Below are 25,357 nucleotides of genomic sequence, written 5' to 3'. Positions count from 1 at the left end.
TTGAACAGGGATATGGGACAGGGATATTGCAAGTTTCATAAAGGTGTTTGATGCCCCTGTAATGTAATAATGTTTTTGAATATTTCTATCCAAAGAGTGCTGTGGGTCTTCCTAATGGAGTGGAAAACTGCCTTATTTCCAGCTTCACTCTGTGTTTAGTCAACCTGTTAAACCTATTATTGACTGATGACCAAGCACAAGATGCTTATCTCTTCTAAATCTTTAATCTGTTGCAATCAGAGGGTCATCTGAAATTCCTCAACTAACCATAAAGTGGGATGTAGTGGGAAAACTATGGTGTTTGGAATCAAATGGATTGCAATATAAATCCCAGCCCTTTCACTAATTAATTTTCTCTTGGGAAAATTACTTAACTCCTCGAAGGCTCAGTTTTCTCATCTATAAAATACCGCCCCCCCTTTTGATTACAGGGTCGACTAGAGGATTACAATGAAATAACATACGTAAATTACATAGTTCAATTTGTGCCACATACTAGTAACTGAGCAAATGGTTCTGTTTTCCTGATTTCCCCCTAAGCTGGCAAAGGGGAGGTTCTGGAGGAGGGTCAAAGTCAGGTGAAATGAGATGGAGGAATTTAAATCGCTGGAAACTGATTACATCCCGGTTCTGGCTTTTGGGGTCACTGCAACCAGTGACTCTGCACTTTATAACATAAAGCATTATTTCCCAGTGAGGTTGATTATTAAAATTCCTTAGAAGAGGGTCTGGGGCACAAGCTTATATTCTGATGTACGATGGGCCTCAAATTCAGATCCTGATTCAGAAGGATGTCCTATAATACAACAGATTTTGATATCAAGCTAAATGGGGAACCACTGAACTAAGAGGTGACATCAAAGGCCATGATGACAAGAGGGGACTGTGAACTTTCAAAGGGCTCATGCTTTAGGGACAAATCCTCGGGACTCAGGGAAGCAGAAGCATATGTGATTTTATTTATTTATTTTTCTTTTTTTTTTTTTTTGTCTTTTTGCTATTTCTTTGGGCCACTTCCGCGGCATATGGAGGTCCCCAGGCTAGGGGTCTAATCGGAGCTGTAGCCACCGGCCTACGCCAGAGCCACAGCAACGCGGGATCCGAGCCATGTCTGCAACCTACACCACAGCTCACGGCAACACCGGATTGTTAACCCACTGAGCAAGGGCAGGGACCGAACCCGCAACCTCATGGTTCCTAGTCGGATTCGTTAACCACTGTGCCACGACGGAAACTCCCATATATGATTTTATTACTGTGATGGTTTATTTTATTGTCAGCTTATCTGGGACATGGGGTGCTCAGATATTTAGTTAAACGTCATTCTAGTTACGTCTGTGAGGGTGTCTCTGGCTGAGACTAACGTTTGAGTCGACTGTGCTCCTCCATGTGGGTGGGCATCATCCAATCCCTCGGAGCCTGAGTAGAACAAGAGGAGGGTAACGGAAGAGTCTGTTTTCACGCTGAGTCATTGCTTCTCTCCTATACTCGGACTGAAACTCACACCATCAACTCTCCTGGTCCTCAGGTCTTCAGACTTGAATGGGGTTGTGGAAAAGATGGCTATTACCTGGCAGAAGTCAAGGAAGCTGAGACTCACTTCAGAAGCTGAAGCCTGAAAGTGCAGCTTCGGGAAATGTGATGGGAGTCTGGAAAATGAGGTTCCTTGTCATTTTATTTTTTTGACATGTTTAAAAAAAGTTATTGAAGTATATAGTTGATTTACAATGTCGTGTTAATTTCTATTGCACAGCAAAGTGATTCAGTATCTTTTTCACCATATTTTCCATTATGGTTTATCACAGTATATCGAATATAATTCTCTCGCTATACAGAAGGATCTTATCTATTCTATATATAGTAGTTTGCATCTTTTAGTCACAAACTCCCAATCCATCCCTCCCTCCACCCTGACCCTTGGCAACCACAAGTCTGTTCTCTATCTCTGTGAGTCTATTTCTGTTGTGTAGATAAGTTCATTTGTGTCATATTTTAGATTCCACATATAAGTGCTATGCTATGGTATTTGACTTGAACTTTCTGACTTCATTAGTATGATAATCTCTGGGTCTGTCCATGCTATTGTAAATGGCATTATTTCATTCTTTTTTATGGCTGAGTAGTATTTCATTGTATATATGTACCAACTCTTCTTTATCCATTCATCTATTGATGGACATTGCGTTTGTTTTATGTCTTGTCTGTTATGAACGGTGCTGCTATGAAAATAAGGGTGCACATATCTAATCAAATTATAGTTTTGTCCAGATAAATGCCCACAAGTGGGATTGCTGGATTATACAGCAACTATGTTTTTTGTTTTTTGAGGAACCTCTATACTGTTCTCTATAGTGGCTGCACTTTGCCACTTTAAATAAAGAAGCTCCAAATGGCCTGGCATGATTTCATTTCATAGGTAGTGGAGATCCTTGTGGAGGGGAATAAGTTAGGAAAAACAACCAAAATACTGGAGCATGGCAGAGGAAGGACCAGCAGTTATAGCGAGCATCTCATACTTTTCCTTTAAAGAGATGATGGAGTCTCCGCTGCTCCTCAGGCTACGCACTTAGAGTCGCACATCTACTAAGAGACTACTGCGCTGCAGGGCTTCCTTTCCAGTGTATCTCTGGAGGTACTGCTGAGGTCAAACCTACATGTTTGACAGCTCTCTTTCCTCCTTGCCCTCGAAGAGATTTCGTATCCCAAAATGCACTCAGTGGAATATTTATAGGTGTTGGGCGAAAAGAAGTTCTACTATCGACCAAGTGGGTTAACAAAGATAAACAAGTTTCTTTATAGCAGGTTTCCTCAGATCTTTTAATTAGTGTGCATTGCGAATCTGGCAGAAGTTAAGGAAGCTGAGACTCACTTCAGAAGCTGAAGCCTGAAAGTGCAGCTTTCAGATATAGTCTGAAGCATTTTTCCAAAACCTTTTGACCACATTCCCTGTATTAGTCAGGATTCTCTTGGTTTTTAAGTGACAGAAATCCAGCTTCAATAGGCATAAGCCATAAAGGGAACTTATTGGCTCACAGAACCAAGAAGCTAAGGTATGGCTGAATGTGGAGTCCTCAAAGGATGCTACCAGCGTCCCCCTTTCTGTCTCTTGGCTCAGCTTTCCTCTAGGTTGGCTTTGTTCTCATGAAGTCTTTATGTGGTAGTCCCTGGCAGCTCCAGGCTTACGTTATAGTTATAAATTCCACTTTGGAAAACTAGGGAACAGAACTTATTTAAGTGAATTGTTTTGAATTTAGAAGTATTTAAATCGTAAGCAATTAAGTTACAATAATGAGATATAAAATGCAATTTCTGAAGATCTTATTTTTTTTTTTTTATAAAAATCTTGATGGCAACCTATGGTATGGGTGCATGCTGGTTTAAGATATAATGAAACTGCCTAATGGGAACTGTCGCTCACAAAAATTAATGTGTTTGGGAACTCACTTTGCTTCCCAATTCCCTGAATTCTTGTATCCCAAATTAGTGCTTAATAATTTACACAGTGCTTTCTTTTTGCATCCAAAGTCATTAGGAATCACGTTGGTATAAGAAAGCAGGTTCTCAACACATTAGGGTGATCATACAATTTGACAAACTACATACTATAGTATTTAAAGTGGAACCTTTAAAAAAAATCCTGGAGTTCCCCGTTGTGGCTCAGTGGGTAATGAACCCAACTAGTATCCAAGAGGATGCAGGTTTGAACCCTGGCCTCCCTCTGGGGTTGTGGCTGTGGTATAGTTGGGCAGCTGCAGCTCTGATTCGACCCCTAACCTGGGTGAGGCCCTAAAAAAAAAACAAACAAAACCCTAAGCTATTACTCTATATTACTCTGTAACTCCAAATCCATGAACCTATTTTAATTATACTCTGTTAAAAAAAAAAAAAACTGCAGAAGATATACTCATTTGAAAACTTTTATTAGTTATCAACTTTATTGTAAATTTGTGACTAGACTCTGGATATATTTGACTGTGAATCATAGGATTCTTCATTAGTGTCCCAAATTGGCTCTAAATCATCACGACACTGGCAGGAATTGCTGAATAGTCAATATGAAAGAGGCTTCTCTTTAATTGGTCAACTAGTAATCATTTTAATTTTGAAATGCATAATGGTAATGACTCTATTTTTATATATGGGATATTTTGAGGGATTTTGATTTTTATAACCTAAGGAAATTATTCTAGCAAGTTAGAAATTGAATTCCCTGGAGGCGCTCATTTCTCTTCCTATGTATTTATTATGTCTTTATGGCTGGCTAGGAAGAGAACCATAATGAAGGCAAAATCATCTGGAATTTTTAAAACTGGAATCATCATCACTGGTCAGTCCGTTCTATGAACCTATCTGATGGTCACTGATGACAATATCTTGAAAAATTTCAAGATCTTCAGCAGTTTGTGAATCATCAAAAGAGATCACATTATGCCTAATAATAAACAACGAAATATTATCTATATTACTGCTTGAAAGCTAGTTATCCAACATGGCATACATATGTGTACCTCTGAATTGTTTGATCAAACAGACCACTCTGCAAGATAGTGGAGTTTCCAACAGAATTACGTCTCAAATCTTTTTGAATAAAGGTTCAAACTATTTTGAAAAAAATGCTTGTGTTCTTCCACATCAAAAGATCTTTCTGTTACCAGCTAACATTAGTTGTGAAGTGCCCTCTTCATGTAGTCTCATTTCATCCTCACAATGACTATAGGAAAGAGGTAGCATTTTTTAACCCCGATTTTACAGAGGAGGAAACTGAGGAATGAGGATGGTGGTTAAATGCCAAATGTTACAACCTTGTCAATGGCAGAGTCGGTAGGCAATCCAACTCCAGAATCAGTGATAGGGACCACTGTTAAGATAACAGTTGATCGTTTTACCTACCAGCAGATTACTTAACAACTAGACCTAATGCACAACAATGCGAACATGGAGATTTATCTTCCGTGTAGGAGAGCCCCACATTAAGGGCCCACACTCACAAGCAGTAAGGCCTGCCTCACGGTTCAGCACATTTTGGTTATTGCATGGCTTTTGTTTTCTTGACTTCAGTTAAAAAGGCTTTAACAAAGCCCCATAAAGAAGAGACCAAGTAAATAAAAATCTCATATTTGTACTGTTACACTAATAAGCTTAATAACAATAATCCACAAACATCTGCAATCATAAAATAAAAACTTCATTACCATTTCAATGCAGTCACTACAAATCCTCAGGTTAGCCAGTACACCAGCTGTGTCCTGGTGCTTCACAACACAAAGCAGCAATTCATTCCAAATTACCACTCTCTGTTAGTGACTCTTGCTCTCTGGCTCCCATCCCAAACACTCCTGCTGTTCAGGTCTATTGTTTCTTCTCACTGGAAGCCTTTTATTTCCTGGGAAAGCTTGAAGGATTGTCACCATGAAAAAATAGGCTCATCTTCTAACTTCTGCTTTCCCACTACATACCCTTCCAACGTTCTGGGCCGACCTAGCCTTCTTTCCCTTCTATCCAGTGGCATCTAAAATACATTTCTAGAAGGAGTATAGAATACTTCGCCCAAAGAATGAAATTGAAGGCGTTAACAAGGCTTATGCTCCTTTGTGGCTCTGTAAAATGAACTAGTCTGAGATTCAGATAATGAGCTTTAGTCTCTCTATAGAAGCTGGGGAGTTGAGAAAACTCCCTCTAACTCCTGCCATGGGCCTCGAAGTCATCAAATTCCATATACAATTACAGAGGACTTCCCTCTGAGAGTTTATGGCCTCAGAACAGCAGGTTAAAAACCAGATTGGTGGAAAATGAAGGATATTTTTTGAACCACATGTAACACATACACCAGCTTATAGAAATTTTATACTACTTATGAGATCATACTTAACAGGCAGTTTATTTTTATGCTGCAAAATACTTATCTATTCTCTTTCATCTGGAACTTAAACTTTTTTTTTGCAATCCTGAACATAATTGGAGAGAGAGAGAATGAGAGGATATTTGATCTCAGCCTTACGGACGATATATAAGATTTCAAGAAAACATTGTCTTTTGGATTAACTCTTCCAGCGTATCAACATAACTAAGAGAAATGTGTTTCTTCTAGGATGCAGAAATCCAAGTCTATTAACTCTCAAACTCAGGGGTCATTTAAATGTGTTCTCTGTAATTTCTAATCAGGTGCTAGAAAACATTTGGAAGAATATTTTTTTTTTTTGCATTATCTTCTGTTTTGTGGGCATAACCCAGTGTCTTGCGCAGATGATCTCATTCTGTTTTCCTAGGGACCTGGGGATCTGTTTATAAAGCCTCTTCAGATCTTCATCTGGGAGGCTTTCCTGGGGCAGGTAGACATCCTACTGGAGCTGTGAGCTGGCTTTGGAAACTACCTCCCCCTGGAGTATGGCAGCTGTGAAAATGTGATTAACCCTAAGAGCACAGACCACAGATATCCACTGACATATTTGATGATGTGCTTATTTTGACTCCATCAATGAAAGAGGGCTGCCCTGCCTGCGAACACAGAGTGGAACTCTGCTGGTAAGAAGCATGGCAGCCATTCATAACGGCACACCTGCTTTCCCAAGCAGCCTGTTACACCGATGAAACACTGTTCATACGTGGCAAATTTACAAAGGCAGAGGTAAGAGTCTATCTTCAGGGCTCCATTGTACATTATAAGGAGAGCTATTGGAGCGAAATGGGTAATAAACACAGAAATGGCTCATTTTCATAGACCGAGCTCATTAATCTTCTCTCGGGCTGCTTTTAAATCTTGACAAGAAATCTGCCATTAAGAAGAAGGGGCAGTGTGATATGAAGAATAGGGTAAATGGGATGCCCTGAAAAGCTGATCCGTTTTGAACACAAAGCTGAGGGTAAGCTAACCTCTTTCTCATTACTTCTATGTGATCTTCTCTTTCGTAGCTAGCACACGGTACTCGACATAGTTTTCAAGATAGAAAAATAAAGTGACACCTGTTTACAGAATTCACCGGCAGATCCGCACATTGTGAGCTCTCTTGACAACTGGTTTCTAAAACCAGATTTAGGATAAATGTAGGCATTCTTTGGTGTGGCTAGAGTCATCACAGAATGTCTATATGAGCTACTGAACCTGAATGCTTATTTTTAGGAAGCCTCAAGGAACGAGTTGCAGTTGCTGTGAAGACATCTGTGAGATTCCTAGTAATTCTTAGATGACGGATTTCCACTATGAACATGAACTCTCAGAAACAAGAGTCAACTTAAAGGACTGAAAACATTTGCTCTGAAAGTGCTACCTTGAACCTTGTTTCAATTCCAAGATATTGTCTTATAATACTCCATTGCAACTTTACTAAATTCACATATACAGTTTGTATAGACCAGATTCAAAAATGCATCATTCTTCAAAGGGACTAGGAACGTTTACTGAATCACATCCTGGTATCAGCATATGACAGGAGTGGTCAGAGTTTGGGAGACAGGACAAATTTGAACAGGGATTTAATCACAATATGTGATGGCTCCAACTGGTTACAGGGTATGACACTCAGTACTTTGTGTAGACACAGAATAAAAGCATTGGGTAGCTGGATAACTTTTTCTAATATAGTTAGGATAATGAATTAAAAGCTGATAGCCCTTGAAGGAGACAGACCTTCAATCAAATTCTTCAACAGGATAAATAAATATATATATATATATGTATATATATATTACATACACACATATATATAAAATATATACATAATATTTTAAGAAAATGTCTGTATATTCAAAATATACTAAATATCTTTACACACATGGCAATCATCGAGGAATAACACATAAACTAACCAAATAAATTCTATGTTATTTAGAAAAAAAATCCTTGGTATTGGTGATAAAGACCCTGTGAACACTTTTAATTCTATCTTCCAGGTCAGTAGATTTCTTTTTCTTTTCTTCTTTTTTTTAATGGCCACACCCACAGCATATGGAAATTCCTGGGCTAGAATCCAAGCCAGAGCTGCAGCAACACCAGATCCTTAACCCACCTTGCTGGGCTGGAGATGGAACCTGAACCTCCACAGTAACCTGAGCCTCTGAATTTGAATTCTTAACCCACTGCACCACAGGGGGAACTCCAATCAGTAGATTTCTTTAATGTAATCTCAGTTTCCAAAAGCCAGATGAGTTGTCCTGTCATTAAAATGCCTTTTGATTTCTAAAGATGATTTATTCTAATTTGAAAAGGTTACTTAGCTTCTTAGAAACTCAAAGGTATATTATCTTGGCAATAATTTAAGAAAGAAAAATGTGTGGCTGTTAAACTCTGCTAAAGACAATCTGGTGGAAGTCAGGGGTGAAGGCAAAACTGGAAATGGGGACAGAGGAAGGGGATAATTAAACCCACTTTGATTAAATTTGGTATATTGAAATATTTAAACAAAATGAGAATGATCACTCACACTCTGAGGGGAAATTGCCATTCCATTCTGGATGGAATTCCTATTTTTGAGAACTGCAAATGTGCTAAAGTAGTAGATTCATCCAGAATTAGCTTGTAAAATGCTTGCAATAAGCAACATCTCCAAATCATGGTCAAATGGTATTTTGTGCAGATATTTCATGACAAAATATCGTACACGGGTTAAAGCACAATTACGAAAATGCCTTCATGACAAAATATCTTACATGGGTTAAAGTACAATTATGAAAATGCCTTCTGTTTCTTCAGGGTTTATGACCATGTTTTACAAATGTAATATCATATACTGAGCTTATATAAGCCCCAAAATAATATATTTCTAGCTCTGGCAAGGATATCCAGCTTCTGTACTTGAGAACCAAGGGAAGCTGTCCTTAAAAATGTGTGAGATTTTTCACCCAGTGAAACATTGCTAATGCCACGGTTGGTCACCAGCCTCATAACTTATCTCAGCAAGTTCAATGAGAGTTATTTATTGAATGCTCCTAGTGTGCAAAACCCTGTATGATAATGATTGAATTACGACATACTGGTTTAACAAAAAGAAAAGAAAAAAAAAAATCCTAGCAGAGTGGGTGATACAGAGTAAGAATTCAATAGCAGTTACTTTCTTTCCCAGGGAGACTGGGACGAAGAGAAGTAGGAAGAAGTTGAGTGGCATTCAAGAGAAGGCCCCTGAGTTTGAGGTGTTCTCAGGGTCAAGGAAGGAGTCACACTGAACTGTATCCTCTCTTTCAGATCCATTGGCGAGTCAAGGTTTACAATGTGGCCAGTTTGGCTTAGAGGTATGGTGAAAGCAAAGACTTCATGGGAACTGAATCCATAACCCTATTTTCTCTAGTCTGATATTCTGGTGGAATATAAACAATAAAAATGAGTGGTGATTTTAGAAATAATTTTAACTCCCGGACAGAGAAATCGGTTGTAGTCCTCTCCCTCTTAACCATTGTCCCTAAGTGGACCACACTTCTTTCATTGGGCAGAATCTGTTGGACAATTATTTGGGTTGTGTTGACATTTACACAGTTCAAAGTAAATCCTAAATAGGGTTCTGAACCACAGGGAGTTTCAAACCCACAGAGCCCCGTGATTCTTTAAATAGCCCCAAGGGGCCCCTTGAAGTCAGAACGCAACCTGAGTAATTGGAGAAGTTCTCGCTCAGTTCTTGCCTTGAAGAAGATCCAAAAGGAGTGAGTCAGTCCCTTAGGTCTCTATTAGGATTGTGTTGACTGAGTGAAGGTGCTTTATAAACAACAATGGAATTAGTGCCCCCAAATAAAACCTTTTTGTTTCTCCTCCACAGGTATGATGGATTTGGATAGTGTGATGGATAGTGAAGAGACAGTCATTTTCCCTTCTTGTACTGAGTTTATCCTGATATATTTTGGTAATAGAATGTGACAGAAGTGATGCTGAGTAATGATACTTCCTGGAACCCTGCAAGAAGCCCAAGCAACAGGGAGAGACTATGTGGAGAAGAAACCAGGTACTCAGTCAACGGCCCCCAGCTGAGCTTCCAGCAACATGTGAAGGAGGCATCTTGGAGTCTCCCTTGTCCGGTCCCTGGAGGAGTGCAGCCCCAGCTGACAGCACATGGAGCAGAACCGCCTAGCTGAGCCCAGTTAACTCACGGTATCTTTAGGGATAAAATGATGATTGTGGTTGTTCTAAGCACTAAGTTTTGGAGTGCTTTTTTTATGTATCCAAAACCACATATGGATGTTCATACTCTCTTCAAGTTTGCTTTGAGTTCAGTGGCACTTATTTGTAAGATGGCTAGCTGAGGGATATCCATGTTTTTGAAATTTTTTTTCTTTTTTTTTAGGGTTTTTGTTTGTTTGTTTGTTTGTTTGTTTGTTTTTTAGGGCTGTACCTGTGGCACATGTAAGTTCCCAGGCTCGCAGTCAAATCAGAGCTGCAGCCGCCCACATGCCATGGCAACGCTGGATCATTAGCTCACTGAGTGAGGCCAGGAATGGAACCCCCACCCTCATGGATACTAGTCGGATTCATAACCCACTGAGCCATAATGGGAATTTCCTTGAAATATTTTTCTTTTTTCTTTTTTCTTTTTGTCTTTTCTAGGGCTGCATCTGTGGAATATGGAGGTTCCCAGGCTAGGGGTCGAATCGGAGCTGTAGCCCCTGGCCTACGCCAGAGCCACAGCAACGTGGGATCCGAGCCATGTCTGCGACCTACAGCACAGCTCACCCCAATGTCGGATCCTTAACCCACTGAGCAAGGCCAGAGACTGAACCCACAACCTCATGGTTCCCAGTTGGATTCGTTAACCACTGAGCCACGACAGGAACTCCGAAATCTTTTTCTTAAGTGTAATCGTTTAGGGTGGATAAAAATCAAAGTTGGGGTCACGGTAGCAAAAGTACCAATCGCAGTTAAATTGATGTGAAGAGGGGGAAGCCAAAAGTTGTGAGGAACATGCCTGCTGTTGGGGAAGAGGTGTCTGCGTGTGGGAGCACTGCATCAGTGTCATCTGGTCACTGTAACATGCTGGTACCCTTTAGGAGAAATTCCTGGACTTCAAAAAAATTCTGCCCAGATTTTTTGAGTTGCCTGAATAGGTCTTCTTTTATTATTTTCATATTGAATTAGAAGCTCTTTTACATAAATATCATTTTCTTCAGCATCTGTTGATTTTTTTTGGACCATGAAATTTAGCAGGAAATTAAAGCATGAAGACTTTCATGGCATAATGCTGAGTTATGCAAGTTTGAAATAAAACCTTATCTAATTCTATCACCAAAATCTGTTTTTTTAGAAGCAGAAGGTCTGACAAACTTACATTACTCACATTCACATTTGTGAATGCCACCTCACTCTCCTCCCAAGATGATTCTGCGGCTCACCAGTTTGATGGGCCAGTAGAAAATGTCTTTGCCAAGAGCCTGGGTCAGGTGCCAGCTGCTTTTGGGCTCCTTTGATTGCCATGTCCCTTCTGGAGAGGACAGGTTGCCAAGGAAGTAGCAAGAGTCAGAATGAGTCAAGGTCAGAAGACAATAGACATGGCATCAACCCTAGTGGAAATTAGCAGAGTTCACCATGGGATGCAGGCCTTATGTACAGGGCCAAGAATTTGACCAGAACCATTCATGCTGGTGTTGAATTTTATGACTCTGTGTTTTCTATTTATCCTATGATGAAGCAGTTCAATTCTGAGGGAAGGAACAGGCTAGGAAGTTTGTGAGGCTATTTTTGTGTCTACTTAGAAGAATAAAAGCTCAGATCTTAATGAAAGATGCTGGCTTTTGGTGCAGGGCACTGAGCCAAGAATACCGATGCTAAAGTCCTCAGTGAATAAAACAAGTGATAAAGGGAGGTGTGAGTTATCAGCCCAAAGAAAGCAAGCAGAGAGCAAGAACGCAACTAGGTATGAAGGAACGGCTACTGAGAGAGGGTTCAGGTTTGGGAAGCAGAGCTAAAAAAGATTCCTGGATGTAAACGGTACACGTGATGGGAGATTTTAAAATACCATCTTGCAGTCAAACCCTGTGGGAAAGCAGGGAGAAGCAATAAACATCAAAAAGATCACTGGATCAAGCATCAAAAGGCCTGTAATGTAAACCTAGTTTAAAGCTAACTAGCTGAGTGACCTTTAGTGAGTCATTTCACAGCAAGAAATCAATGGCAAAATGAAAGGATGGGGACAATCGAGTAGTTGTACGAGTGACCTTGAATGTACACTTAGTAGAATTAATGCTGTGTTCTCCGGGGATGAGTTTCTGAGATGACAAGACTATAGGTTATGTGTTTAAATTCTAAACAGAGTTGCATCTTTGTTGTCATTTGTTGAATTTTCCAATTCTTTTTTTTTTTTAAGGGCTGCACCCATGGCATATGGATGCTCCCAGGCTAGGGGTTGAATTGCAGCAATGCCAAATTCGAGCTGTGTCTGCAACCTACACCACAGCTCACGGCAATGCCAGATCCTTAACCCACTGAGCGAGGCCAGGGATTGAACCTGCGTCCTCATGGATGCTAGTCAGATTCGTTTCCGCTGAGCCACACCAGGAACTCCATGAATTTTCCTATATTTAAAATCCCATTTAGCTGTGACTCTGTATGCTTCTTTTATTTTAGTCTTGAACTTAGGAGTCAGAGTTTATTTTCATGGTTGAATTGGCTATCAGCCTTCGGCCTATGGGGAATTGTTAGAAAACCAGCAATCTGTGGTCACTGACATTAAAATGTGGGAACAACTCTTGTTCTCACTCTGGACTAAGATTATTAAGTGTGGGATGGAACTAAAATCCTTGAACCATCCTTTACGGACCCAAATGAGGGTGGGCTGCCATGTGTGTGGGCCAGAGGCATGGAGGTCTACCAAGACCAGGGGACGTCAAGTCTGTCTCTTGACACTTAGAGCAAAGGGACTTGTCTAAGGGTGAAGGACTGCTGATCTTTTGCTAAAAGGCACTAAAATCTGTAGGACAAAGGCTGCGATGTGTCAGAGTTCTTCAGCAGGTCCCTGAAGCAGATAGGAAAACAGAGGGCAATTGTTTCATACAGACTACAAAATATATTGTCCAATGTGTGTCAAAGCATAAGTGTTGACAGTTAATTGTTTTTTGAGAGGCAAAACATATCTTACTTTTCTCTGCCAAATTCTGCATAAGAGTGTTCTGGGATGTAGTGAAATAATGGAGTCCCCGTTTCCTCTCATTCACGGAAAGGATGGAAACATAGGCCCTGGACACAGGCTAAAACTTGGTTTTATAGGTAACGCACCAGTATAAACTTCTAACTAAATTACAAAGGATCCGCCTAATCCTCAACACCACGATTGCAATTCTGATTAAAGGTGCTTACTCCGTACCAGGCATGGTGCCAAGCACCCGCATAGTATGACCCACTGAATGCTCCCAAGAATGCAGTGAAGTTGGTAATTACAGGGCCTGTTCCATATACGAGGATTCTTTCAGCTGATGGGAAAATGCAAAATATTTACCAACTGGTCCCACAAGGTCAGGGATGGATTTGAAGTGATGCACAGATAGCCTAGTGTTAACAGGTTGAAAATTAGCCTTCATCTTCCCTCCTGCTCTTTTCTTGGTTAAGATAAAATTTTCTTCGAGTCTCAGTTTAAGCACTACTTCTTCAAAAGGTGACTTTCCACTAAGGGCCTGGCTAGTGTTCTCTCCGCTATGTCCTCATAACACTGTCTCATCATATCTCTAACAGCTTCGTCTTAGCATCCTCACCACAGCTTGTTCTTCTAATCACGTTCCTCATCCTACCTTGCCTGTAAAAGGGATGAACAGATGTCATCTTGGGGGTCTATCAGTTATCGTCAAGATTAATTAAATGTTGTATTGTCATTATGATTATAATCACACACATATATACATGGACATACTTTTAAAAATCATGTTGGCACCAAATAGCGGCCCTTGAATTGTTATGGAGTAATATTAGTAGAACAGAGGTAATTCCAACGTGTAAATTTCAATATTTGTGCTGAGCAAAGTACAAATAGTTTCACAGTTAATGCCACCTAAACAAAAATTTATAGGTGTTCCTATAGAGAACACATATGGGAAATGGCGTACTTTATCATGATACTGGAACACACATGAATCACAGTTGGTTTCCAAAAGAACGGCTTTTAGGATACTCAGTGATGCTAATTTGAATTTTACTGGTGTGGAAGTTCTGTTTGCATTTATTTTGTAATTTTGTTATGTTTGTATAACTGCATGAGCTAGACGCATAATGTATTTACATTTAGTTCTATGTTTATATATTTTTATGTAACATTGTAATACAATTAATTCAAATCAACACTAGATGTCTGGGATGACTTGTTTTTGCCCATAAAAAGGAGACTTTTATGTTCCCCAAGTCTGAGAAAGACCGGATGAGACAGTAATTTCCGTGAAGTCAGGACCTGGGTTTCTCTTGTTCACAGCTGTATTTCTATTAGTAGTCTGCCCACTGCTAAAAACATAGCATGTTCCTAATAAACACTTGGTGAATAAATAGGAGGCTGAATCTTTCATCTTACTGATGGATTCTTTCTTTTTCTCTTCTGCCCTACTGTGTGAGTTAGTTCCAGTCCCTGAGCTTCACAGTAAATGAGCACCGGCTTTTCTGACTTCTTTTTCTTCTTGCTAAATCAATGCCATTCCCTGTATTTCATCCATTTCTGACAGCGCCCTTGGCAATCCCCACAATGCTGTCCATTTTTCTGGGCCAGTCTTGCAGAACTACTCATGAAAAAGGGACACATTGGTTATAAAATGAGTCGTCACCAATCTCCTTTTCATACCAAACATTTTTAGAGCACTTTGTAATATGATCCAGTTTTCCAAAAGTTTCTAGAAATTTTCAGAAGCACATCTTGGCACGAACATACTTAGAATATTATTTTTGATGAAAACAGAACGTAATAACACAGGAGGTTTCTCTGACACTAAGTTACTGAAACCTCAAAGTAAGACATAAAACCAAATAGGTTTATTGTCTTTTAAGTGCATTAATAATGAGATACATCTCAAAAATATTTTCCCAAGAAAGAAAATGTCAGGAGAGCCAAATAAAGATATTTTTAAATGAAAATTCTCCGCTAAATTGTTGAAACAGTTTGCACTGAAATGATCAGGTATCTTGTCTCCTTAGAGATAAAAGAAAGTAGAGACAGAAACTCAGAGAACTTGGACTAAATTTTGATGTATCACTTATTCCTAGACACTGAATTTCTTTGAGTTGCTAATTTTCTCAGAGTTTTTGTCAGCTAATATACACGTGGAAGGTTTTGTTTTGTTTTTTCCTACTGGAAAAGACTGTATTTATTATAAATATTTTGACAACAACTGATTGAAGTCACGTGATTAGCTAGCTGGAAACCAGACCTGCTACTAACTGGTTCCTTTAAAAGTAACCATTTAAATGAGTTGAAAAAACACCTTCAGTCGGACTGAAAAATTATACTCAGCCCAAATGATTGTCACAGAGGTGGCCAGAAGATGAAGTACATTGTGGTGCTTGCTTCACTGGGCTGTATTCTTTAGTTGGAGTAGTGCATGTGCAGTTGTGTACCTGTCTATTTGGCATCCATTAAATGGTTTTGAAGTTAATATTATTGTGTGACATTATCTACATTATGAAATTATTAAAAATACAGGTTAAAGTATCAATGAAATAAGGCAATAGAACACTATCATATATAAGGAATGTTTTTTCTAAAAAAAAAAAAAACCCAAGAATTTTATTTCTTGTTCTCTGTCAATGAGGTCTGTAACAGATGGGAGGAAATAATGGGTCATCTGGTGGTGGGAGGCTGCCATTCTGACAAACGCTTGTTCTGGGTGTTATCCTTCCCCTTCCTCCTCATAGTAGTAGAGAAATCAGTTCAAAGGAAATCTTTCAAAAGAGAAAATAACAACTACAAAAGAAATTCAGAAACAATGGAATGCATCGTTATATTTTCATGTGGTCTCCTTGTACTTCCTCAATCACAGCTGTCAGGCAATGAGACCAACAGGACCTTCTGACAAGTAGAGTCAAAAGAACTGTCTTCCGGATCACTCTGCCACTTACTACCAGAGATCTTAGACAAGCACCTAGTTTTTTGATGTTTTGGCATTCTTAACTGTGCTTCGAGGGTTTACTGAGAAAATGTAAATGAATTTGATAAAGCAATCTTCAAAACCATCAAAGTGAGAGAACTTTGTTGAAGCAGGATTCCCTAGAAAGTATCTTATTCTGATAATGTGTGTTATGAAAATCAAAGAGAACTAGGATTGAGCATCTCTATAATTTATTTGCCTAGGGAATTTTTTACTCATGAAAATTCAGTCTAATTGTGTTTCACTGAGACCACCTATCACCCATGAAAGGGTGTTACAGGGCTTGCCGGGGCCCTTTCCACATCTCGTTAGGCAACATGGCTAGTGCAGAAGTGAGGGAAGGCAAACCTCATCTCTTTGCTTCTGATAATGTACCCTACGTATGAACCTCTGTTCCAAGCAGAGGATTTTTCAGAACTTTGTGTAAGAAAGAATTACCCAGGAGCTTGTTAAATACTCACATGCCCGGATTCCGTCCTCAAAGGTTCTAAGATCTGAGGTGGTGGTGGGGGTCCTAGGAATCTGCATTTTTACAGGGGACTTCAGATGATTCTGCTGCAGAAGTATGTGGGCCAAATACTGAGATACATGGATCTGTAGTTTTCATGTCTAGTTGCCCAACGGATTCATCCAGGGAGCTCTTGCAAATCTACTGATACTCTGGCATTACTCACTGAGATTCTGATGGGACTGGTCCAGTGTAATGCCTGAGCATCACCAGGTGAATGGACTATTTAGTTAGGTTAAGAGCCACTAATCCATGGGGGGTGGGGGCAAACCTGCAGGATGACATAAGGTATGTTTGGGATAAAAGGTGTTAGATATCATGGTTAAGCTTATCAGATGATTTACTATCATAGCATAAAGTGGAAAAGAGATTTCTGGGGTGGTGAGATCTGGGTTAAGGAAGATTTGCTAAGGAGGGAAGACAAGAGCATTGACAGGAAAGGTAAGCTTGCAAGCCTTCGATGGGGAAAATGTTGGAGGGTATTAAGAGCCAGAAAGAGAAGACAAAACAAGAACTAAGAGAAAGTCCTACACACAGATTCTTTTTTTTTTTTTTTTTTTTTCTGTTTTGACATTTTTGCACAGCCTGGATGCTCAAGAATTCTAACAGAAAGAGTTTTGGATAATGTGGAATTTATAATATAATCAAACAATTTTTAAAAGTACATGATTTTTAAATTTTGAAAATTTAGGGAGTTTCTATTGTGGTGCAGCAGAAATGAATCCGACTAGTATCCATAAGGATGTAGGTTCGATCCCTGGCCTCACCGCTCAGTGGGTCGGGGATCCAGTGTTGCTGCAAGCTGTGGCGCAGGTCAGAGATGCAGCTCAGATCCTGCTTTGCTGTGGCTCTGGTGTATGCCAGTAGCTACAGCTCGGATTCAACCCCTAGCCTGGGAACTTTCATGTGCCTCAGGTGCAGCCCTAGAAAATTCTCTCTCTCTCTCTCTTTTTTTTTTTCCTGGCTGCACCTGCAGGATATGGAAATTCCCGGGCCAGGTGTCAAACTTGCACCACAGCAGCAACATGAGCCACTGCAGTGATAACACCTCCTTAATCCATTGCACCACAAGGAGAATTCCATAAATTTTGAAAAGTTTAAAACATTTTAAAATATTGAAGTTTTGTGTGTAGTGCCTTTTCCTCAAGAATCCATGGTTTTCTTCAGGTTTTAAATGATTAAGATTTATGGATGTGGTTTTAATATACACCTCTGTGGCTGTCTTTAGTACTTTTCGAAGCAGTGAGAATTAAAACTTATTTCTGTGTATGTGCACATCTCAGGGATTCTTTATCCATTTGCCAGGTTTTATTACAGTTTTATAAATTCTAGGTTTTTTTCGTGTATGTTGTTATTATGTCCAATAATCATAAGGCCACATACCTCTGAGTGTTCCAAAACCTTATGGAAATACCCACAGGCTGTCTCCCTGTTGGTGTATTTAGAGTCAAATACCTAATTTTCAGAAACATTTAACGAGATTGAGGCTGAACACCTTTGTTTAAGGATACTTTCAGTACTGAGCAATCTCAGAAGAATTAATGTTTCCATTTATCTGATAGGGGACTAAGATGAATTCTCAGAGTTTGCAAAATAAGAAAATGGGTGAAAGAGTAGGAAATTGTTAAATCAGTGATTCAGTCATGAAGATGTTTTGAAATTTTGTTTCCAGTTTGAGTACCTGCACTGCTCTGGCCATTCACATCGAGTGTAGGAGAGTACCTCCAATGTAAGCAGCCCTTCCCCTGCTTCTCCTCTCTCGTACTGCACCCCCAGACCGTCAACACCCCCCCCCCCGCCCCGCTTTTCCCTCGCTTTCCTTTGGCTTCTAGGTTTCTTATCTGATGAGCGCGTGGCTAGAAATGATAAACAGTGTCGACAAGCAAAATGCTGTGCCAGTTCCACCAGGAAATGTGCCTAATAAACAGAGCTGATGGTTAGGTAAATACTGGATGTTTTCATAAATGCTGCGTGTTTAATGTCAAGTATTTACTGAGGATCCAGGGCAAAGGGATCATTGGATGGCGAGTTTTCAGTGGAAATGGTTCTTGTTCCTGACCATGCTTTAGTCTTTGGAATTTAGACATAGGCTTCCACTTGGCCCATTCTCATATCCTCAATCCTTTTCCACCTTCTAATTCTGCTGCCCCCGCCCCCCAATAAAGATTGTTATCTAATTCCTCCGAAAGGGTTTGGATCCAAATGGGGGAATGTGTGACTCCCTGAAGTCACAGGCTCATTAGGAAAGGACCATCTCACAGATGGCCTCTGCAGGAGCCCTGAGTGCTATTTTCATAAGTTATTTAGACCTAGTTCTATTTATATCAGTTATGTGGTCTGTGTAGTGTTTGGAAAACATTAGTGGAACCTTCCAGGCCCACCATTATTAGAAATGTGAAGGACTGGAAAAATCAGGCTATTTTTTTAAAACTGTTTTTTCGTTTCTAAGGATTCCCTATATGAATATTTTCCAATTTGGGGGTGGAGGAAAAGGAAAAACGTAGAAATTTTCCTGCCAGATTTTTACCCAGTCTTCGGGTCACGAATCGTCATGCAGATCATGTAGCAGGAACAACCCCCCAGAACTTCCAGGGTAAACGCCCTCAGTGTGTATGCATTTTATGTTTAAGAATGGCAACGCCAGCTTAGGTCTGCAGTTTCAGGGCAAAAAAGCTGTGTTTGGAAAACACCAGATTCAGCTTTTATATGGAGATTCTGTTACTTCTGACAAAACAGCTGGCTACAGCTGTCGACTAATTTATATAGAGATGACAAGTCCAGTGGAGAAACTGCCAAGCATAATAGTTTGAGCCTTGATGAAAAATAAGGCAACAATACCCCCATAGGAGACATTCTCTGTTCGCTGGGTGACCTTGTTCAAGTCACTTTTTGGAGGACACGCCGTTTTTCTCCCTGCTCACTGATCTTCCATTGCTATCGATGAACGTCAGGTACAGTCCATAAATTCCTTCTTGATGTGTTAGTCCACTTTCTAATTTTCAGTTCTTCATTTATTTGTGTTATAGCAATTATTTAAAGGCGTAGACCCTCCAGACTGAGAGGAGGCTTAGAGCATCTCTACTTTAATACCTGCAGCAGTGAAAATGTTCCCTTACTTGCCCTGTGTCCCAGAGTCAGTGGAAAGAGCAGGACCCTACCCCCCCGCCCACCAGACGTGGACCTTGGTCTCACTTTGCAAGGCCCTCTCTGCAAAGAGACATTGCCACAGTTCAACTCTGCATCGTCTGGCACTGTGTTCACTGCTGTCCCCCTGCCAGGGAGGCAGACACCAGGACGAGCACACAGAGTGAATGCAAGAGGAGGGAGGGAGATAAGGAAAGAGGTGATGGCTGTTTACCCAGAGGTAACAAGGGCTACCTTTTCTTATCAAAGAAAGAACTAAAGGTTTCTTTCCGTATGAGTGATTTATGGCACTCTGAAGGCTTTGCCAACTAAACGGGGATTTCTGCTGCCTGCATCACCCCTGAATTCTAAAACTGGGTTCTGTGGGTATGATATGTTAATTCACATGCCTCCACTGTGGGTCTGGAGCTGAGAGGAAGGTGGCAAAGGCAGGCCACTGGAGCAAAGGCACTAGGACGCAGGGCACAGAGCTACCTCCAGGGAATTTCCGCTAGAATACAAGGTCCTTGGGAGCAGAGCCTTGGTTTGCTGCAGATCCCCTGGGCTTAGAATACTGCTCTGGTACGCAGTGGATGTTAATAGAAATTTGTTGAGTGAATGAATTAAAGAAATGGCCCGGGGTAGGAATACCGAAAGATACATCCCTAAACAAACCCCAAGCACATGGAGAACATCTACTTTTCCCCAGTGCACTTATTCTCCTCTTTCCCTCAGACCATGATACAAAGACTGATGTTCAAGAGCATGCATTCTCTGGTCACCGAGACGCCTTCAGTTCCTCTGCAGTCCTGCTTCTCTGCTTACATTTTAATTAAAAAAGTGGCCCTGCCTTTCATCAGTTAGGTTTTACATTTTATTTTCCACTGATGTTCTCCCCCTCTCTTTTTTTTTCTTTTTTTTTTTATGCCATAACAGTGGCAAATGGAAGTTCCTGGGCCAGGGGACAAATCAGAGCTGCAGCTGCAACCTACGCCACAGCCATGGCAACAATGGGTCAGAGCTGCATCTGCGACCTATGTCACAATTTGCAGTAACTCTGGATCCTTAACCCGCTGAGCCAGGCCAGGGATCAAACCCACATCCTCACAGAGACAGCGTGAATCCTTCACCCGCCACAACGGAAACTCTTGATGTTTGCCCCTTTGGATCATTGTTCCACTGCCTTCCTAGGAAGCTTATTTTCACTTCTATGTCCAACAGAGACATGGAGAAGTGACTGGATTTCTATTTTAGTTTTGGTTGAGAAACCAGTTAATGATTTCTATGAGTATTAAGTGCAGATAGCTCTGGAATCAACTTTTAAAGTAGCCATCAGGAAACACATTTGCTTCAGCTGACCTTTCACAAAGTTCTTATAAAATAAGAAAGAAACTTTCATTACTATCATTATCAGCATTTGGGATATTAATCGTGCAAATCTAGAGCATCACAAAGGTAATTTTCTACTGTGAATTAGAATTAATTTTAAACCTACAAGGACCTGGACATTATGGGAATTGCCAGAAGCCAAGAAAGGGCATAAACACTTCTGATTAGTGAGCATATGAGCTCAGCAATGGGGTATAGTCCTGGGGTGAGACGGTGAGTTTGTTGATTTTCATAGGATCACCTTTGTCTTTTTACCAGCGTTCTTGAAAATGTAGCATTGGTACCCACAAGCATGCGACAGCACAAATCCTTTACTTCCTTTTGTAGGAGAGTCAGAAAAGCCATCTGAAGTGCCCTTTTGAAGGGTGGTCTTGGCACCAAGGCCCATGGCAACATGTTTTTAGTCACATAAGAACTTGAAAGTCCTTTTCTAGATCGGTAGAAATAAAAATACAGTGTAAGCCAAATATATAATTTAAAGTTTTCTAGTAGCAACATAAAAAAGTTAAAAAAGGTGATTTACTTTAATACCGTATTTTATTTAATCTACGATATCCAAAATATTCACAATATATTCTCAACATAAAACATTTTTTCATGTATTTTATATTAAAGTATAGTTGATTTACAATATTGTGCCAGTTTCTCATATTATCTTCCATCATGTTCTGTCCCAAGAGATTGGATCTGTTTCCCTATGCTGAATGGCAGTACCTCATTGCTTATCCATTCTAAATATAATAGTTTGCATTTACTAAGCTGCAAACTCCCAGTTCATCCCACCCTCTCTGCCTCCCCTTTGACAACAAGTCTGTTCTCCATGTCTGTGAATCTGTTTCTATTTTGTAGATAGGTTCATTGGTGCCTATCTTAGATTTCACACATAAGTGATATTTTACAGTATTTGTCTTTCTCTTTCCGACTTACTTCACTTAGTATGGGAATCTCTAGTTGCATCCATGTTGTTGCAAATGGCATTATTTTGTTCTTTTTTATGGGTGAGTCATATTCCCCATGTTTATGTACCACATCTTCTTAATCCAATCATCTGTCCATGGACATTTAGGTTGTTTCCATGTCTTGGCTATTGTGAATAGTGCTGCTCTGAACATATGGTTCCTGTGTCTTTTTGAATTATAATTTTGTCTGGATATATGCCCAGGAGTGAGACAGCTAGATCATATGGTAGTTCTATATTTAGTTTTCTGAGGAACCTCCATACTGTTTTCCATAGTGGCTGTACCAATTTATATTCCCCCTAACAGTGTAGGAGGATTCCCTTTCCTCCACACCCTCTGTAGCGTTTGTTATTTGTGGACTTATTAATGATGGTCATACTGACACAGTGCGACGTGGTACCTCATTGTACCTCACTGTAGTTTTGATTTGCATTTCTCTAGTTAGTGATGCTGAGTACTTTTTTCAAGTCCTAATTGCCATCCACATGTCTTCTTTGGAGAAAGAACTATTTAAGACTTCTGCCCATTTTTCAATTGGGTTATTTGTTTTTTCATTGTTGAGTTGTTTGTATACTGTGGAGATTAAGCCCTTCTCAGTTTGAATAGTTTGAAAGTATTTTCTCCCATTCCATAGGTTGTCTTTTCATTTTTCTTATGGTTTTCTTTGTTGTGCTAAAGTTTGTAAGTTTGATTAGCTCCCATTTGCTTATTTTTGTTTTTAATTCTATTGCTTTGGGAGACCGACCTAAGAATACATTTGTACAGTTGATGTCAGAGAGTGTTTTGCCTATGTTCTCTTCTAGGAGGTTTATGGTGTCTTGTCTTATGCTTAAATCTTTAAGCCATTTTGAGTTTATTTTTGTGCATGGTGTGAGGGTGTGGTCTAGTTTCACTGATTTACATGCAGCTGTGCAGTTTTCCCAGCACCACTTGCTGAAGAGACAGTCTTTTTCCCATTTTATATTCTTGCCTCCTTTGTTGATGATTAACTGACTGTTGGTGTCTGGGTTTATTTCTGGGTTCTCTATTCTTTTCCATTGGTCTGTATGTCTGTTTTTGTACCAGTACCCACCCTGTCTTGATTACTGGAGCTTTGTAATATTTAACATGAAAATTATTAATGAGATATTTTGCATTCCTTTTTTCATATGAGGTCTTTGAGGTCTGGTGTGTATTTTATGCATACAGCACATCTCATTTTGGAGCAGCCACATTTCAAGTGCTCAATAGCACATATGATCCAAGGATACCATATTGGACAGTGAAGCGCTAGATAAGCAGGGTTCATGGCTGATGTAAAATATATAGTCCTTTGATATCTATATGGAGTGATGATCTCTGCTATTCCACTTGAATTGTGCAGCAACTCTAAGAGTGGTTTTATAAATAAAGAAACCAAGTTTAGAGACAGTAAGTAAATTTCCCCAAATCCTGGTAGGAAATTTTTTTCTTCAGACATACTGCCTTCCAGTTACCCAGGTCCATGAGAACTGCCACATCACCTCCGGGCCCCTTTGGCACAATATGGGACCTAGAGAATAAGAGACACTACTGATGCGTAAAAGTCACCTTTACATGTAACCGGTTGTTGGAAACTGTAACAAAGGGTAGGTAGTAATGGTCAGTAATCCGATAATGAAAAGTCTCCGTTAGGAAAGGTAGAATGTGGGTTCTGTAAGAGGAGAAAATAATTTGCTCATGTTTTGGATATATAGGCCTATGGACAAAGAAATAACATACTTCCACTAAGTTGTGGAACATGTCAGCCACCAAGTGACAGACATTATGCGGGTTACATAAATTATCCAGGGCTTGCTGATGTTGATCAGTAAATAAATAATTATACACAAACTTAGTGCATTTCATCACACAGGTATGAACTAGATGCCATGGGAGCACAGAGGAGAAAGTCTTTTGCTTGGAAAGGGAAAGGAGAGATTTGAATCGAATCTTAAAGAACATACATTTTACTAAGTGAACATGGGTGGGAGAAGATTTTTTTTTAGGTAGAAAGAACAGCAAGTAATAATGAGGCTAATGCTTATTCAGTGATTACATGTTCCAGGCACTGTTGAAGCTCTTTACAAATAGAATCTAACTTTATTCTCAAAGCGACCTATTAAACATTTAACGCTAAGTGTAGTACGAAGCAACTGGGCAATTCCGAATAAGATCTCCTTTACTTTAGAATGATAACTCTGGTTGCTGTGTAGAGACTAGGATGAAAATGGCAAGAATGAAAACAAGGAGGCACGTTAGTTTGTATTCTGATGGTCGAGACAAGAGATGGTGAGTTTTGGATAAGAAGTTTCCAAAAGAAGATCAGACTTGCTTTTTTTCTTTTTCTTTTTGAGTAGGAAAATCTGAAGTCAACACTGCATTACTTAATATAAGGGGAAAAGATAAGTGATGGATAAAATTCAGCATTGGCTGACAGAGGTACTTTAATAAATTAGGGGAAGAATCACTTAGATTTTGAACTATCACCTGTGTCCTGGAAAAGGAGTCAAAAGAGAATACACCGTTCTTTGACTCCCCTAAAGCTCAGACAAGGAAAAGAATTAAAAACAAAAACAAAAACAAAAACACTTGTATTTTATTTTAAATGGCCACAATAAATCTGGCTGCAGAAATCAAGTGTGTCGTTTGGATTGCTGAGGCATTTCATCTCCCAGTCATTTGTTTGCCTACAGCAGTCTTATTTCTGCCACTATCACGGCACTGAGTTTCTGAAAAGAGATGCTATCAGTTTGGATGCTCCCAAAAGTGATAGCAGATCGATTTAAGTGGGCTCATGAAATTAATATATTTAGGGAGACTAGCTGTAGGAAAGGCTTGATTTAGTGGCCTCTCAAGGTGACCAAAAAGGGATCCTGGACTAACAATGGAGAGACACTTTCCTAGGAAACTCCACCTCCCCTTAAAGAACATATGTGATCTGCCGTTCCAGCTTGTCCTCCCTACATTCCAGATCTTTCCAGATCTTTCCTGTTCGTCTCCCACTGTCCCTTTCCTCTGCCACTGCTAGGGTCTTCTGGGTCCTCTACAGCATCTTTCCTCCAGTCTGTTGTACTATTTGCAAATAGCCCCTACCCTCTTTTGGCATCCAGTCTCACTCCTTCCCGTCTCCTCTTCCTACCCTGCACAGGAAGTCAGAAACATCAGTTTTAATGAGAAATCTACTTTGTTGTTCTGCTGGTCACTCCAGCCTAGAATCATTTAGTGGTTTCCCACCTTCTGCAAGAAAATATTCACATTGTTTAGCATATTGGATTACTTCATGAACCTCTTATTGGCCTCTCGGTACCTTTCCGGCTTCATTCTGTCTCCTCTTTCCTTCCCCGCTTAACACATG

General features: G+C 39.9%; 1 long non-coding RNA gene across 7 annotated transcripts in view; it reads left to right on the top strand.

Moving 5' to 3' along the window:
• The window catches only part of LOC106507542, a 66,798-nt gene that overhangs the window by 25,903 nt on the left and 15,538 nt on the right, over positions 1–25,357 (top strand). For 4 of the 7 annotated variants that reach the window (XR_002344266.1, XR_002344267.1, XR_002344268.1 and 1 more), the window contains exons 3-4: positions 1,529–9,222; positions 9,741–10,069. This is a non-coding gene — a long non-coding RNA (uncharacterized LOC106507542). The remainder of the gene's footprint in view (positions 1–1,528; positions 9,223–9,740; positions 10,070–25,357) is intronic. The other 3 variants (XR_001303590.2, XR_002344269.1, XR_002344265.1) reach the window with 3 other exon arrangements.

The sequence above is a fragment of the Sus scrofa genome, chromosome 5, assembly GCF_000003025.6.
Source record: "Sus scrofa isolate TJ Tabasco breed Duroc chromosome 5, Sscrofa11.1, whole genome shotgun sequence".
In the NCBI taxonomy this organism is placed as follows: domain Eukaryota; kingdom Metazoa; phylum Chordata; class Mammalia; order Artiodactyla; family Suidae; genus Sus; species Sus scrofa.
Note: the sequence above shows the minus strand (reverse complement) of the source record. Positions and strands in the feature narration are given on the sequence as shown.